Source organism: Trematomus bernacchii, unplaced genomic scaffold, assembly GCF_902827165.1.
Source record: "Trematomus bernacchii unplaced genomic scaffold, fTreBer1.1, whole genome shotgun sequence".
In the NCBI taxonomy this organism is placed as follows: domain Eukaryota; kingdom Metazoa; phylum Chordata; class Actinopteri; order Perciformes; family Nototheniidae; genus Trematomus; species Trematomus bernacchii.
In genome coordinates, this window is record NW_022987580.1 from 504818 (window position 1) to 523474 (window position 18657).

The window sequence follows — 18657 nt, forward strand, 5'->3', positions numbered from 1 at the left end:
AGGGAAGACAACATATATTGTAAGAACTGCCCTGAGTTGTTTTTCATTATCAGGAAAAAGCTATTTTTTCCTTTCACTGCGGTCAGCCAATCTTTGGGAAAGTGCACAGGCCATTGTTAGCCCATTATAAAAGCTGCAAAAATAACACCAATTACCGAAGTGAGAGACTTTTTGAACAGTAGATAAAACACGGAACAAAGTCTCATGAAACCCAGACTCTTGAGGATGACACATGCTATTTTGGTATTTGATAACTGGAGGTTTGTTTTCTTCCATATCCAACAGGACTATACAGAGGCTCTATCATTTACTGAAGGGATTTAATTAATTTCCATGTCTAGCAGCATATTTCACCGGAACATGATAATGCAGGAGAGAAAGTTCGGTTTTAAACATATTCCAATAAAATGACCAAAACCAACTATAAAGTGTTCCTACTAGTAGAGTTTGAATACACTCCCTGCTGCCATAAATATTCACTAGCACTAGCAACACATCTGCCTCTGAGAAGAGTCCCAAATAAAGGCTCTATTTACTGCTATTAATGAAACATATGCTAAAAAAAAGCAGTGCTCAAATATTAGATATTAACATTTCTTAGCATTACTGACACAAAGAAAACTTTTGTGACCTTCTGAACTTAACAAGAAATAGCTCTGAAATGAACCTTTTTGTGAATTAAACGTACATATTCACCAACCTAAGTGTTCCCCTCCCAGCCGACTGACAGCCAGCTGACAGTTAACTGAAATGACGTGTCTAAATTCCTCTGTGGCCATTCACTCAAAAGCAGGGTGCTTCCTTCACAAAAACACATTTGATGTTTACTGCGGGACATGTGGTAATTGTTTAGGTTCAGACAGTATATTTTGCTGAGAAAAGTCACTATAAAAGTCGGTATTTACTCCCAACCCAGTCTCACGGCATTTCGTGTTATTAGTCACGAAATTAATGTAATCTATTGATTCGTGTTCACCAACACGATTTTCACATTTTTTTCGTGTCACACAGAACGATTTTAAATGCAATGTATTTCTATTGGTAGTATGTTTCGTGCCTGCAACACGTCTTTTTGTCCGGTCGGGTCTTGGAAGACCAGAAGCTGTGTGGTTCATAAAAACATGTTCTTACTCAATATCTTACCCTAAGCCTAACCCTATCCCTTTTATTTTAAATTGTATAATGTCTGAGTTTTGTTGCCGTCAGTGAGGAAAATAAATGGCTCAGAGCCTCAGAATACTGACATCTGTATTTTATGTCATCTTTTTTTCCTTCTAATTTGTTATTATTTGGTGCAGGCACGAAACATACTACCAATATAAATACATTGCTTCTAAAATCGTTCTGTGTCAGAATACTGAAATCTGTAAAAAAAATTATCTTTTTTTCCTTCTAATTTGTTATTATTTACATTGCTTTTAAAATCGCTCTGTGTGACACGAAAAAAATGGCGAAATCGTGTTGGTGAACACGAATCAATAGATTAATTTCGTGACTATAACACGAAATGCCGTGAGACTGGGTTGTTACTCCTGGTAGAGAAAAATCTGCTTATGAAAGCTGAATATTTAAGGATATCAAGGCTAGATATTAACACTGTTGTGATCATCTGAACGTAAAACAAGTCGCTCTGTAATCAACCCTGTTGTTAATTTAATTTACAAATGGACCAGCTTAGGTTTGCTTCTTTAACCAGCTAACGTATGCTGAGTAAAATGGTCTTTGTTTAGGCAATGGTACACACATTATATCCTAGACATATATCAATTGCTGAAACTACAATACATGTTATACAATAATGCCCCTCAGTACAGAAAACCCTAAATACCAGAGACATAATCAGAAACAGTCCCAAGGCTGAACAGACAGAAGAAGATAAAAGCAGCACTTTTGCTCCGAGGGTTAGCAACGACTTTAAGACGTGTCGAAGAACTCAAAAACAGTTTGTGATGAAAGCTGATTCTGCTCTGTGAAATCTCATGACTGCATGACCACTTCCTTTGCAATTCAACAGAAAGCTCCCACTGAGAGAGAAACTCTGAGAGCAGAGAGCGAGACGACAACTGGCTTCAAGCTTCTCGATCACACTGGAAATCTCCGTTTGTATGACAACAAGATGACCAGGACTTCTTTGCACCAATGTTCTGTTCGGCAAACAAGCACTTTATCCACTTAACGTGAATTTCCATCAGACTAATGTGACTGCTCCCTGGCAACCGATGTGAAAAAGCATCAGAAAGACCTTTTGTTTCCGATTCTGGAGATATCAGTGACCTGCATCTCACCAGCGAGACAACCAATCAACTAATTGCTGTGGTTTGTTTGACAAGCTGTAATCTGTGTGCGGCGGATAATGGACTCCTGTTCATCGAAAGGAAGCAAGCAGTGCTTTTGGTGCAGGTGGTCACAGACGATGACTTATTGATGAAATCATTATGTTGTCTCTGCATGTCTGTGATAAATGACATGATGTCAAAGTGGATCAGTGTCGTTGGCTAAATGATGAATGGCAGCCGCCACCTCCTGTCTGATTATCTGAGGCTTAGTCACAGTCAGGTGGCTCATCGTTTAAAAACAACCAGTCGCTCTGACGTTTATTTTATGCACGCACCTCTCAAAATGTATATGCCATTTCATTTCATTACATTACATTACATTACATTACATTACATTACATGTCGCTTGTTAGACACTTTTATCCAAAGCTCAATACTGTGGGCAATCCCCACAGAAGCAATTAGGGGTGAAGTGTCTCAGGGACACAACGACATGCTGACTGCAGTGGGGTTTGAACCCCCCTGATCCGAACACCAACGCACAATCCACTGCGCCACACGCCTCCATTTTCCTGATTTATTTTATATATATGTATGACTTCTGCATGACTAACACAACACATCTAAAATGCTTTTCTATATAATGGCACTGAACCTATTGAACATTAAATTATATATATATATATATTATTGGGTCTTTATTCTACGTGACAATATTTGATTTTGCATTTTGTTTTATCATATATTTGTTCTTATTTCTGTAAATTACATGGCACTATTTTATGTATTGTTCTCTTGTGTAAAGTCTGTATGTCGTATTGTTGCCAAGGATTTTAAACAACTTATAAAACCTTTGAATTTTTCATCAGGACGCTTAATTCATTTATTTTTGATTTGTTCTTTGGATGTATAATTGTGTGTATTTATTTTATCTCAGACCATGTATCAACCTGCATTAAGAAGTCTGGGTAGAACAGGAAAATGCACAGTTATATTTTATAGAAATAACTCATTTGAGCAATAGAAATGATGGAATAAAAACGTCTCTGAATGAAACCCAATTTATTTCTACCTCTAAATGAGCTTCACTCATGATTAATTCAAACCTCCTGGTGGTGTACGCACCGTCAGTCGTGCTGTACCGCCAGTCGTGCTGTACACGCAGCGCTCTCCCCGACATAATCAATTCCATTATTTCAAACTTTGATGTCATTTGTATTCTCCCAAAATTAAACAAAGAGAAAATAATTACTTTTCCTGATGAAACTGTATAAAGTTTTCCCCAAGTATTGTTTTATATTTTCAGGAACTTGTAATGAGTTTTTTCGAATTAATCAAAAGAATGACTAGTGGAGTAAGCACGAGTTAAACGGGATTTTAACCGAGGCTCTACCCACACTCTGAGCTTTCCATATAGCACAATAAAGTCCTCGGAGCCTTGTTGTGGTGGGATGTATTGGCATTGCAATAAAGAGGATATCTCTGGGTGCTAAATCCGATGTGGGGCAGAGTGCTGCAGGTGTTCAGATATTCCCACGCTCCTCCTGAGGACATTTAGTATCCTCTAGTTTCATCTATTCTAACAGGAACAACTACAGATGATCATAAATCCATTGTGTGCAACGGCTCGACTCAGATAGAGAATAATAAGCATTCAGTGCTCAGTAATTGATTAGGAAAAAAAGCGATTATTTGCGATTATCTTAACTGATATTGCAATTACTACATGATTCACGATATTGGAGGGAACGATCATTTCCGCAGCTTGATGCTCAGTACATTACATTTCATTGCCTTTTATCCAAAGAGACTTACAATAAGTGCAAAAACCATCAAACCATGAACAACAAAGAAAGTGCAGATGTATTCACTTCAAGCAAGATCTTAGCATAGTAAATGCGTGGGAATTCGTTACAATAATTGAATTGCCAAGGTACACTTGAAAGAAATGTGTTTCCAGAATGCAACGGAAGATATTCAGAGTTTCTGATGGAGTGTATGGTTTTCATTCAAAAGTATATTAAATGATTATGGTGTGAGGCTTTAAGAGGGTTAATAAGTCTGCAGAACACCATTTGCAGGCTGGGATATCTCTGGAGCTCCACAACACTTCATTGTAAATGGTATTTATGTAGCCTTTAACAAATAACATATATGCTCCGATTTGCATATTGCGATTTCCATTAAAACTTGATTTATTATGTAGCTTTACTTGCAAATACACATATGTAATCGGGTTTAAAATACAGTTGAAAGCTGGTCAGTGTGACCAATGCATGGCCTGCAACAGCTGGTGTGTTACATACTGTATGAAGCACAGCAGAATATATGAATCTGCAAACACTTGATTTGAAAAGATCTCAGTTTCTGAAGCAGAAAAATAACGTAAGCTGTAAACGCTGTGGAACAGGTCTGCTCTCAGAATAGCCCTGGTGCGATAATTAGCGGATGATTTACGAGTTGCTGAAGGTGTGATGTATACAGACGCAGTGTACACCTCCTGAACTATTTACGATGTGTAACACAAGCAGCAGACGCTGGCGTGTGCTGCTACATATTTCTGAGGAGCAGCGTGATGAAGGCAGAGGGCTTTAATGTTAGGATGTGTTTCTTCTTTCAATGCTGGAACCATATGTGTTGCACAGTCGCATGGTGACACTGTTTATGCATCAATGGGTAAGATAAGATAACATAAGACTTTATTTATCCTGAAGGAAATAGTTGTGCCAGAGTTACAAAGATACAATAAACACAGCAGCATAATAATAAAACTGTACACTAACAGTGCAGTCAAAAGAGAAATTAAATATCTACAGGAAACACAGACGGTCACATTAAGTAAATATTAACAGTATTTAGTAGTGCAAAAAATCGTAGTGGCAGATACGTAATTGCACGTTATTATAAAACATTATTAATAATAATAATAATATTGGACATGTTATATAGCAGCGAGTGTTTTGTAATGATGGTAATGATATATATATTGCACATAGTGTTGGTGTGGAAGGGCTTGTTCGCTTCCTCTTGGTTCAAAGGGACGCTGGAGGTTATGTAATGGCTCGCAAAACCATCGAGGGATCTTAAAGCGCCGTAGCATCCCCGCTAATCAAACAGAGAGAATCGAATTTGATGAAGAGAGTAATACGTTCTCAAAGATGTTGGCTGCTCAATTTCAGAGAGAGCACAATAAACTGTACATGGGAATAAGTCAACAAACCAGAAGGTGATGAAGTCTGAAGGGCAACCAGAACAAATAACTTACAGTATGTAGAAGAAAAAAAAAAGTGTGAAACTATCACCACATTTTAGATTTAACGGTAAAAAAAATATTGAAATCAATGTGGAGAAGGCTGGTTGCAACCAAGAGTCCAGAGTGGCTTTGATGGTCTCAGTGTGAGTGGGATAAATGGACGAACTTGATCAAATATAAAAGTTTTTCACAGCCTCCAACACAGCGTTTCCACAGCAGGCAGCGGGCCAGCAGTTTGACTTGATGTCATTTTAATGTGTGTCCACTGGATTTCTGGCCATTTTCCATTCCATGTGAAAGCCACACATATTTCTCTCTCCTCATTTCCAACATGAGTCAGTCTGAGGCTGAAGTACTGAGTATGCACTCAGTGACACAAAAGATGATCGAGACGCACAGGGTCTGCATTAAAGGTAAAGTAGGCCCTTTTTTCCGTAGTCATTCAACAAAAACTCCATAATAGACACAGCCTTTCAGGATAATGTGATTCAAGTGCTCTGAGAGGTTTTGAAACTTGGCCAATCACAGATATGACCTATGTGTTGGATGACCAACCCTGTTGTAGCATAGTAAGGGATCCCTCAACTAAAAGCAATGGAATTGTTCCATTGGATTTTGGAATATTACAGAAAATAATCTCTGTAGCAAACACACACTTGATACTTGTTTTTTTCAGCAGGATAATCTCCACATATTAGGACAGCTTTTATAATAACTGAAGCGCAAATGCAATCTGCAGAACGTGGGGCTATAAAGGAACTACAGATTACGTTATGTCAGACGTTTAGTCGTCTAATTTAGACATGTGTTAGCAACCTCTGTTTTTCACCAGTGGAGTATTTACTGACATATTTTATGTCTTTAAAAAACAATTAAAAAATGACTTCTGGATACGGTATCGGCGATTGATAAAACCCCTTAAACTAATTGAAGGGTTTAGGACTCATTCCTGCACCTATGTGGGCGCATGTGCCATTGATGAAAGCCTGATTTAATGGCAGAACATCCAGCCTTTCTTTATACCGATCCAAACTATTGGTATACTGTTCATATTGTTTATATTTGATCTCATATTTTTCATTTTATTTTTACTTTACATGTTTAGTTGTTAATTCTCTGTTCCACTTTTTAAGTATTTTTTATTTTATGTCTGAATGCACTGATGCTTCTTCTGTAACAAAATAATTTCCCAAATTGGCATCAATAAAGTATTGATCTCTCTATCTATCTGTCCATCTGTCTATATGTCTATCTATCTATATATGTCTATCCATCTATCTATCTATCTATCTATCTATCTATATATATGTCTATCCATCTATCTATCCATCTATCTATATATATGTCTATCCATCTATCTATCCATCTGTCCATCCATCTATATATCTATCTATCTATATATCTATCTATCTATATGTCTATCCATCTATCTATCCATCTGTCCATCCATCTATATATCTATCTATCTATCTATCTATCTGTCCATCCATCTATATATCTATCTATCTATATATCTATCTATCTATATGTCTATCCATCTATCTATCCATCTGTCCATCTATCTATATATCTATCTATCTATCTATCTATCTATCTATCTGTCCATCCATATATATATCTATCTATCTATCTATATGTCTATCCATCTATCTATCTATCTATATGTCTATCCATCTATCTATCTATCTATCTATATGTCTATCCATCTATCTATCTATCTATATGTCTATCCATCTATCTATCTATCTATCCATCTGTCCATCCATCTATATATCTATCCATCCATCTGTCTATCTATCTATCTATCTATCCATCTGTCTATATGTCTATCTATCCATCTATCCATCTATCTATCTATCTATCTATCTATCTATCCATCCATCCATCCATCTATCTATCTATCTATCCATCCATCTATATATCTATCTATCTATCCATCCATCTATCCATCTATATATCTATCTATCTATCTATCTATCTATCTATCCATCCATCTATCCATCCATCCATCCATCTATCTATCTATCTATCTATCTATCTATCTATCTATCTATCTATCTATCTGTCTATCTATCTATCCATCCATCTATCTATCCATCCATCTATCCATCCATCTATCTATCTATCTATCTATCCATCCATCTATATATCTATCTATCTATCCATCCATCTATCCATCTATATATCTATCTATCTATCCATCTATATATCTATCTATCTATCCATCCATCTATCCATCTATATATCTATCTATCTATCTATCTATCTATCTATCTGTCCATCCATCTATCTATCTATCTATCTATATGTCTATCTATCTATGAGTGTGATATATCTAGTAAAGATCAACGTGGATCTTTGCCTTGATTGAGTTGAGCTACAGTTAAGAAAGATAACCAATGACAACTGGTCTTTCCCGAGGCATCAGCCGTTGGGAGGAGGGCGGGTGTGATGAGGGTGTCAGCTCGACATTCCTGAAGCAAACACAAGCATCGCCCGGGTGAATCTACAGTACATCTCCACCCCCCCACTCCTGCTGGGCCTCTACTCCATAAAAAACGAGACAACTGCCTCCATGACAGACGGGGAAGGAGCGGAAGCAGCTTCCTGTCGAGATGAGGCTGTCTCCTTCACCCTTGGATGCCGTCAAACAACAGCCAAGTTTATCACTTCCTGTTATACTGATGAATGGGTTTGCCCAAAAGTCTTGTCAAACTAAATATTGTATGTATCACCATGAGATCATCTTCAAGTCTGAGCCAGTGAGGAAGATGAGAGAATGACGATGAAGCCCTTAGCAGATATAATGATAATCTGTGATCACTATGCTCCTGGCTTGGCCTAAGGCGTGCATATTAAGTGATTATCACAGCCGGGAAACACAAACCCCGGGGGAAACCTTTAAGATACGTGGCGTTGAAGGGATCCATTCATTGAATTGCCTCTTCACAGGGAGGCACTTTTACCCAGAGTCAATAGCAGTTAGGTAACAGGGGGAGAGTGGAGAGAGAAGCCCACATGCTGGGTGGGGATTAGACTTAAAAAGGTGACGAATCAATTATTCTGTGAGGTGTCCTACTTGTTAAAAGTCTCTGAATGCTGACAATTAAAATGGTAGCACATTTAAAAAAAGAAGACCTCAATCTTGGTATGTAGGACTGACCTGATTCATGTTTAAATCTGCACTGCGTCACTTTCAAGTTTGGTTCATGATCCCCAGAGGATGATCCCCGATGGGTTTAGTTATAATCATCCACATCATCAAGCCCTCATGTCCTTTATATTCCAATGCATCTAATTGGTATGCTAATGTGAAATGTACTTGACCTATAGATGAGAGTAACACATACGTCACTTCCTGTCAAAATTACAGCCCCGCCCACTTTATAGGGAAAACAATGCATCAGAGTAACGTTTTGTTTAGCTTATGGACTGCTCTAGTTTTATGTTTCGTTATTATTTATAGAAAGTAGAATGTAGTTTGCATTCTCAGGTATAAATGACGCTGCCAGCGTGACACAGCAGGAAGTCTAGAGAGGAAGTCGGAAAAAGCTTTTGACCGCACACATCCGTACGACTGTTGGATTTGTTTGTTTATTTGTTTAAATACCGTGCAAAGGTTGTAAGTCGGCAGAGGGCCGCCAGGTGATCCATTGAACTTTCCAATAAAACACTTGAATGGAACGAGCAAGGTATTTGGATTTCTTGAACATACGCGAGTCAATACTCAAATTCGCCTCATTGACTAAGTGGCCTTTGAACAACCTTTTGCATAATCGGCCACTACACAAAGTGTGTGGGAGAGAAACTCACAGGGATTTGAGCCTTTGCAGATCATTCACATGCACAGACACCTGTGTAAGACTCTACAGGACAGGGGGAAACCCAAAAAGCATCATGGGGCCTCTTTAAGATCGCAGCCTGTAGGGACTGACAGTGCGATGTTGTGACAAATTGAACAATTTAGTGCAAGGCTCTGAGAACAGAGAATAGGAAAGTGGCACTATTTATTTCTACTCTACTGTCAAACTGAATCAATATTTTGCTAAAGTATGGTTGTTCCATTTCACACCTTCCAAAACTAACAGTAAAAGCAGTGTTGGTACTGAATGTCCTGGTTGTTGACTTGTTTGTTTGTTTGTTTGCTGGTTTGGGACGTGAGGTTGGGGGTATTTTATGAAATATGTTAGTCCAATTCTGCCAACAAAAACTCCAGAAGGAATGAACAGTTATTGATCGGCTGCGGGTTCGGGTGATGAAGCTGCTTTGAATCTCTGTTTGTTTACTGACCAGAATATGTTAGTGGAGATGAGCAGAATATTTCAAAGTCCCCGTGGTCTCACTTCTGCCCTTGTTTTGCTGAAAGCACTGTTAAATCTGCTCTATATCGTCCGTATTTATTAGCAGAATAGCCCATATTTCCTGAAAGCTATTTCCTTATGTGCACGCTGAAAGGATTCCTCTGCTCAGCAAACATCTTTCTTATTAAAGCAATGCTAAACGGATGAGCTATCGCTGGAGGTAAAACGCATGGTTGATGACAAACAAAAGTGACAAGTGAACAACAAATACATTAGAGTTTAAGGAAGGGTGCTGCCATCAAGGACAAAGTGAGGCCGGGGGACTGTATTCACTCAATGAGTGTGTAATATATCTCTGGTATGATGTTGTCAAGGCAATATGCTGGGATTTAAACACAGCAATATCAGCCGTAACACCAGGAACACGAACATGATGTACTGCACAGGTCTCAGATTTTATTGCAAATGAAAGTTGATCCTCTCTGGGAAATAAAATATGATACATGACAAAAGATCACAGGACTGTTCAATCTGATTTATTTATAGGCTGACTAGTTTCCGCCCCACTGTGGAGCTTATTAAAAGCAGTAGTATAGTTTCAAAGCATTTGTCATGGTGCAATGCACCAATTTGCTGATAGCTTTAGATGTGAGAGCCCAATCTATTTTTACAGCTTCCCTCTGTCCAATCAATTAGGCCTTAATAAAACAAAGAGTACTTGGGAAGCAAATATGTCGCCTGGCATCTTTTCTGTTCAAATAAATGTCACAAATCTGAAGAAAATAAAACATGTTCAGCTGTACTTTACAATGTTTTACTTAAATCGGCAGGAGTGTTTTGTTAAACGTTTCGCAATTATGCCACATCAAGGTGGAACGCTCTTCCCACAATTGTAAAGGAAAGTAAAACTATACTTACCTTCAAAACCTCTCTTAAAGAGCACCTTCGGGGGAGAGCATTGCAAAACTGGCCCCGGTAATGGTACAAATCTCAACCTGTCGTACAATGGACAGCTTCCCCCCCCCATCTATGTATATACTCACATTTTAGACTCTGTTACTAACTGTATATCTGTAGACTTGGTATGTCTTAAATGTCCGGTTAGGATGTATTAGAACAAAACCTAAAATGTAAATTGTAAATAAGCCATCTGTGTGTCAAATATGTCTTATATGTCTTAAATGATATGATGAATTGGAAATGGGGGACCCTGATGTAAACAAGACGAAAGTCTTTCTCTGGTCTGCATCCCCTTAACAATTGTATGTTTTGAGCTGTACTGTACTGTACCCAATATACAAGCTGTTAATAAACTTTTCAATCAATCAATCAAACTAGAGCTTCTTATTAAATGTGATGCAGTCAAAGCTGATGCTGCCTCTGTTAATGCATCATACGTAAGATTTTAAGTTAGTCCAAACTAAATGGGCACACAAAATGATTTCCCTCTGCTAATTGTTTTTTAGGTTAAGGTTGAAAACAGCAAATGTGTCCTTTCATAAGTCCCTTCCTCTTCAGTGTGTGGCATGAGGAGATTTGGCTGTATTCTGGCAACACTTTATTCATATGTTGGTTTATAAATGCGTGGGCACTCGATCCTAATGAGAAAGCCTCTTGCCGAGTGTGCCAGCCTGGTAGTGTTGTCAGGGTAAAATGAATGTGCTCTGAATAGGAAGCTGAATTTAAAGCCTGAGTCTGTGATAAGAAAAACGGCGATGGCAGAAGTTTTTGCAGCTATTTCTGTTTTGGCACTCGTCCAGATTTCAGACTTTTCCCTCATTTGCACGCCATTAGGTTGGTGCATATTCATTGTATAAGACTTAGGGCACATGAGTTAAGACTGCTGGGAGTTTTCCTCTAAAGAAGCTCTGCCAGGGCTGTTAGGGCATATATTATGGCAGATAGGTTGCGACCAGGAACCAGCAAAGTAAAATAAAAACATTGTTGATCTCGCAAGCAAACAGCAACATTCATCTTATTGTAAAAAGACAAGAAAACAAAATGGAAAACTGTAAAATTCCACATACTGTACAAACACTATTTTAAATGTGTTTTTATTCAAGTCAATAATTACATTTATTTCGCTATCGTTCATGTGTTTGGTGGTTGGCATACATGTTTGGAATATTCAGATGTCTGCCTGAATACATTTGGTTGTGCAAAAAATGTTAATTTAGAAGGATTCAACTATTGTAATTCTCAGGCTGTTTCATCACTGTTGTTTGTGGTTTATCAATGTGGCCCTCATCTATTTTTAAAGTCCATTGATCCATTAACCCTAAACCTAAACCTAGCCTTAGCCCTGTTTTGTCCATTTCTCATATGTTGATGCATTTTCTGTGACTTGCTGTCATTCAGCCAGCGATGTGCTCACACTGCTCAGCCCTGTAATGCCACAGTTATTCAGAATGAATTGCTAATGCTGAGTCAGATGGTTCCTCGTTCAGGTTCTGCTCATGCGAATGCACATAGCAGAAAGATGATTCCTGGTTCTGGCTTTACGGTTTGACCATTTGTGGTAACCACGTGGATTTCCACACATTATTCCTCTATGACTGGAAAAGTCAACACAGCATAAAGAAGGACAAGGGGAAAGTCAAAGTGAGGATGAGGTATTCCAGATGAAGTCTCTCTCCTCTACTTCTTCCATGGTCTCACAGATTATTGCTTCCTTTGGCTTGAAGAGGACAAATACAACTTTTAGCCCTTTACTGAACATGCTACAAAATTCAATATCTGGGCAAAAGCTAATTCAAATAAGCTCTTCAGAATCACAATAATATCCCGGCTTCCATGTAATAGAGCCCTTCAAAGTGTTCTCATGTGTGCTCTCAAAACGCCTTGGGTAGCAGCACAAGGACAAGTAAATACAGCGTAGTGTTTCTCTGCGTGTTCTCCTCATTTCCTGAGAACTCAAGGCCACAATATTATGACTGGAACCGTAAGAGTTATTTTGAGGCATGCAAGATGTATTCGTGTTTGAAGCGAGAAAGAGGAGAAGAAGCTCTTGTAAAAGTGAAGAGAGAAATGCACTTGGAGGAGGAAGTGAGTGGTTATGATTCCAAAGTATTCAGAGGTATTTTCAATATTGAACACTTCTGAGACAGTTTCCAACACGTATTTGATTCATTGACCTTTAACCATGGAAGTGACAAATCAGAATATGAATCGTTTGAAACAGAATGACCTTCTTTTCTGTTTCCGAACAAAGGACTTGTTGAAGAATACACCTGTTGTATCAGCACTGCAGTCTGTGTGAAATCCTCCAGTCAGCATGGTTACTCTCCCACCCGTAATGAATTGAATCGGCATAGTGAAATACGGTTGCTCTTAATCAGCAGTGACTAAGCATTCTGTCCACACAGAGAGAACGCTGCGCCGGCCTCTGTTTTACTTTTGGCATCCTTTGATATCTGAATCACAGACTGCCCGAGTGTGCACTTACAGTAACTCATGTCAAACTGCAGGATTGTTGGCCGTTGATGTCAGAATTTTTCCATCATGCCATAAGCGTGCAAAGCTGGCAAATGCAGCTGTTGGTTTCCATCCTTGAATCAGTTCAGAGGAACAGTCTTAAAGGGAAAATTGGTAATGCGAGACATGTCTCACCATATCATCCCCAAATACCTTCATTTACTGTGGCTTCACCTTCTGAGCATGGTTCTCCAGTTCAATTGATGGAGGAAATTGGTTGTTAAAATATTCTTTCATAGATCATAGGTTTTATTAATGTCTAGGGCTGCACAAAATTCTAAATCTTGTCATTATTGAAATATGGACGCGTGCAATATATTAAAATTGCTGTAGGTGCAGTATTTGTTTAAGAGGGCCTATTCTGCTTTTTGGGGTTTTCTCTTCCATGTAGTGTGTTTTATAGGTGTTGGTGCATGTCAATGGTCTGTAAAGCCTCAAATCCCTGTGTTCTCTCCCACACACACGTGTCTCTTCATAACTGAAGCAGTCGAACTAAGACTTTCTGAAAGCAGGTTTATTGAGACTGTTGAAACACTGAAGATAAACAGTGAAAACCTAGAATCAAGAGGGGCACCAGATACAGAAAATAAACACACCTCACATGGACTACGTGTGATCTTAGCAGTGGGAACCAAAGACGATCCAACCCACTTTGAAAAATAAATGGAGTTGGGAAATATACACAAACAAAACACACACGTACACACACAGGTACTTCTCCTGGCCAATGAATGCCCTCTCTCTGGGATTACAGTCCTCTCACATCACAGTCTAAATGTAAGAAGCTTGCCCCCCCCCCCCCTCCCAGATTTCATGGACCATTTGTTTCTAATTAAGAAGATCTGTTTTTATAATGTGTGAGCATTAGGGCAACAGGCGTCAGCAGTACAAAGAATCTTCCAGAACTGTATTTTAACAGATGGTTGTATTAACTTGGTATTTTCTTCTGCGGGAGCTGTGGTTGCCAAACTGGGGCCTTTGGGATCTCCAGTGGTCTCTGAGAAAGTTCCAATGAGTCCCCGGCAAAATAAAAATTACTTTAAATATTTACTGAAAGCAACCACGTATGGAATTTCTTTTATGTATTTTTTTATGATGGCATATGTTTTTGTTCACAGAAAAGCAATATGACAAGAGTGCAGGAATGAGTCCTAAAAGACAAAACGTAGTCAACAACATTTATGGTTAATTCGTCTGGAAGTTAAGGGTTATTTGAACGTGTATTTGGTCGTTAGTCTGAAATAAGGTCTGTAATTAACAGAAACTGAAGAGATTTTAAAATGTTGTTCTACGACATAAAACACATCAGTAAATACCCAACTGGAAGATTTAAAAACTGACAGTTGCTAACAAGTGTCCAAATGAGATGACTAAACATCATCACGGCCAACATTAGCCTCCTTTAGCTTAGCGGTGGTGACGTGAAGTCATGTGACCGTGCTGTAGTTCCTTTATCGCCCAACATTAGCCTCCTTTAGCTTAGCGGTGGTGACGTGAAGTCATGTGACCGTGATGTAGTTCCTTTATAGCCCAACATTAGCCACCTTTAGCTTAGCGGTGGTGACGTGAAGTCATGTGACCGTGCTGTAGTTCCTTTATAGCCCAACATTAGCGTCCTTTAGCTTAGCGGTGGTGATGTGAAGTCATGTGACCGTGCTATAGTTCCTTTATAGCCCAACATTAGCCGCCTTTAGCTTAGCGGTGGTGACGTGAAGTCATGTGACCGTGCTGTAGTTACTTTATAGCCCAACATTAGCCACCTTTAGCTTAGCGGTGGTGACGTGAAGTCATGTGACCGTGCTATAGTTCCTTTATAGCCCAACATTAGCCGCCTTTAGCTTAGCGGTGGTGACGTGAAGTCATGTGACCGTGCTGTAGTTCCTTTATAGCCCAACATTAGCCACCTTTAGCTTAGCGGTGGTGACGTGAAGTCATGTGACCGTGCTGTAGTTCCTTTATAGCCCAACATTAGCCTCCTTTAGCTTAGCGGTGGTGACGTGAAGTCATGTGACCGTGCTGTAGTTCCTTTATAGCGTTATAATGACAAAGTGTATCCACCAAGCGATAACAAATCCCCCCTGGAAGATCTTTCTTAAAAGCTTCCAATTGGCCCAACATTTAAACAACCAAACTCTTAAACGCAATAATACATCTATCTGGATAGCAGTATATGGCATGCTTCAACATAAAAAATAGAGGTTATCTTTTTCTACATATAGGGGCTGGACCATTGACAAAATAACTTCCCAGATCAGAGGTTCCCATTCTTGAAACTTCTCATCAACCCCACCTCAAAGCAACCCCTGTGGGTATTTCTGGAACACAATATTTATCAAAGGAGGCTGTGAGGTCTGAAGCTTATCTTAACAGGGGGATTTAATGTGGAACAGTTTCCAGAACACCTGTCTGACCCAGAGAACAACATGACAGAAACAGTGTGTGAGTGAAGCCTCGGAGAGAACAGAAAACAGAGAACATGGCCTCTTTTTCACATCTCTGAAACACAGCCTGGTTAAACTGGTGGGCGCCCATTTGTGCTCATTTCAGCGACAAACTTTAATTGAGACCTGGGGGGGGGGGGGGGGGAGTGGTGACTGGGGGGGAGATAATCATGCTTTCCATGGGTGATGAACAGAGTGTGCAGCCTGCACCGGTGAGATCAGTCTGCTCACCCCCCTTTTTTCCCCAGGACAGCTCATCAAGCCAACATTAGAGGCTGATTTCTTTCTCCATTGTCAGCAAATGTCAGCATGAATTTGCATCAACACGCTGCCTCTGAAAAGACACCCAGACTTCTGCACCGCCATCATACCAGCACCCTGGGATTGGGAAATGAAGTGCTGCTCCCAACACTCATACCAGCAGCACTAATTAAGCAATCCTTTGAAAATCTCATTATCGTCAAATAAAGTCTGGGATTGGCACTTGGTGCATATTTGTAACTAAGTGTTTTTAACGTGTCATAACACTACATGAGCATAACATATCTTTGAAGGGTGTGCATTAACACCAATAACTTTCTAACATCAGATTCTGGTCTGTACTGTAGTTTAGAACAAAGCCTCTCTGTCCATCGCGGTTTAGATTCAGAGTGAGACAACAGGTACATCGTTTTGAGGGAATTAAATCATAGGAGGGGGGGGGAAGTTGAATGAGTAATGAGATCATAAATTGCACCGCAGAATGAAAAACATGGAGGTAAAACCTGTGATTCACCTACGTTTATCTGAAGAGGGATGCCTTCAAGAGGCCCTATTCTGCTTTTGGGGTTTTCCCTTTCCTTTAGTGGGTTCTATAGGTTTTAGTGCATGTAAATGGTCTGCAAAGGCTAAAATCCCTGTATTCCCTCCAGAAGAAGTTTCTCTCCCACACACTTTGTTTCAGCCAACTTCAAACTGAACTTTTCCATGGAATTTCATCGGCAGTTATCACAAACTTCGTAACAAAGACTGTGCAAAGAATAAGAAATCATGATTACTGCGGAGTCGGAGGAGGCATGGTTTTCATGTATCGCACGTAATTGTGACAAAGCATCCCATAACGCGAGATTAAGACCTCGTAATTATAATAAAGGAGCCCATAATCACAAAAAAAGTCAGACAAGATATAATGGTAGGAAAAGTGTTGTTCTTTCTGTGGTGAATGCTTTGTTCTTTTGTAGACAACACATGCAAATGACACAATAAAAAAGGAAGAAGCACGCAGCTCTTCACCATAACGCATTTATAGCGATATCACATGGTGATGAATTGCCTCAAAGGCTGCTGGAAACAAGCATTTTATAGCCTCGCTGCAAGGGAGGAAATGGAGGGAGGATATTACTTCCTTTGCTTCATATAAATCAGAAAACATATTCACTTTGGCAGCCATCTTTCATCTGGGTGTTTTGGGGATTCCCCCATTGATTTATGGGTAGACAACATCCTAAAGCTAACACTTCATGGGGAAGCAAAGGCAGCCTTGGAGTACGGAATAAATTATAAGATGTGATGAACTCTTAAGATCAAGCAGCATTTTCATACGCAGTGATGCTGCAGTCTGGCTCAGAGACTTTAGGTCAAGATGTGGTCAACAAACATTACGGTGTTTGAACTTTTTAGGACCGACTTGCCAACAAATGGACTGACACATTTATTTTTTATATTTTCAAAAAATGCTGTCCTTCAGAGTTATGATGCCTATGCTTGTCCTTTTGCTTCTGGCTACTGAATCATTTTAATGGACACATCACTATGAATGTAATTACTGACTGCCGGGCACTGCAAAACAAAAGAGCCTCAAAGTCCTTTTATGCAAATGTTCAGGTTCATATCCGTTTTTAGTGTCTCTACTTTAAAGAGTCCTCTCCTGCTGATGTTCAGGTGTATATCAGTATGTAGTGTCTCTACTTTAAAGAGTCCTCTCCTGCTGATGCTCTCCTGCTGATGTTCAGGTGTATATCAGTATGTAGTGTCTCTACTTTAAAGAGTCCTCTCCTGCTGATGTTCAGGTGTATATCAGTATGTAGTGTCTCTACTTTAAAGAGTCCTCTCCTGCTGATGTTCAGGTGTATATCAGTATGTAATGTCTCTACTTAAAGAGTCCTCTCCTGCTGATGTTCAGGTGTATATCAGTATGTAGTGTCTCTACTTTAAAGAGTCCTCTCCTGCTGATGTTCAGGTGTATATCAGTATGTAGTGTCTCTACTTTAAAGAGTCCTCTCCTGCTGATGTTCAGGTGTATATCAGTATGTAGTGTCTCTACTTTAAAGAGTCCTCTCCTGCTGATGTGCAGGTGTATATCAGTGTGTAATGTCTCTACTTTAAAGAGTCCTCTCCTGCTGATGTTCAGGTGTATATCAGTATGTAGTGTCTCTACTTTAAAGAGTCCTCTCCTGCTGATGTTCAGGTGTATATCAGTATGTAGTGTCTCTACTTTAAAGAGTCCTCTCCTGCTGATGTTCAGGTGTATATCAGTATGTAGTGTCTCTACATGTCTCCATGCTTTAATGTTCAAAAAGCTCTTTATTTTTCTCATACTGCCTGTGCTGCAGCACCTTTTTTCACCCTCTGTCTGAAACCAGAGCCCAGTCTGCTCTGATTGGTTAGCTAGTCGGCTCTGTTGTGATTGGTCAACTGCTTATGGATATGGACAGAACACCCCAAAAAGCCTTAGAGGGTCCCTTTAAATGCAAAAACAAGTTTATGTTTGCAATAACAATAACCATGTTCCACACACCTGTATATAAACTGTCACATTCAGATTAAGGCAATGTAACACTCGTGGAAAAGTTCTGCAAAAAAGAATCAAGCACTTATACTGTCAACTTTAACAGGCCAACTGGGGAGTTGTCTCTCTGTCCTTAAGCTGAACC

At 39.4% G+C, this 18657-nt stretch overlaps 1 protein-coding gene across 1 annotated transcript in view; it reads right to left on the reverse strand.

Annotated features, from left to right (window-relative positions):
• Positions 1 to 18657, reverse strand: part of LOC117479890 (neural cell adhesion molecule 1-like) — a 297483-nt gene that overhangs the window by 166946 nt on the left and 111880 nt on the right.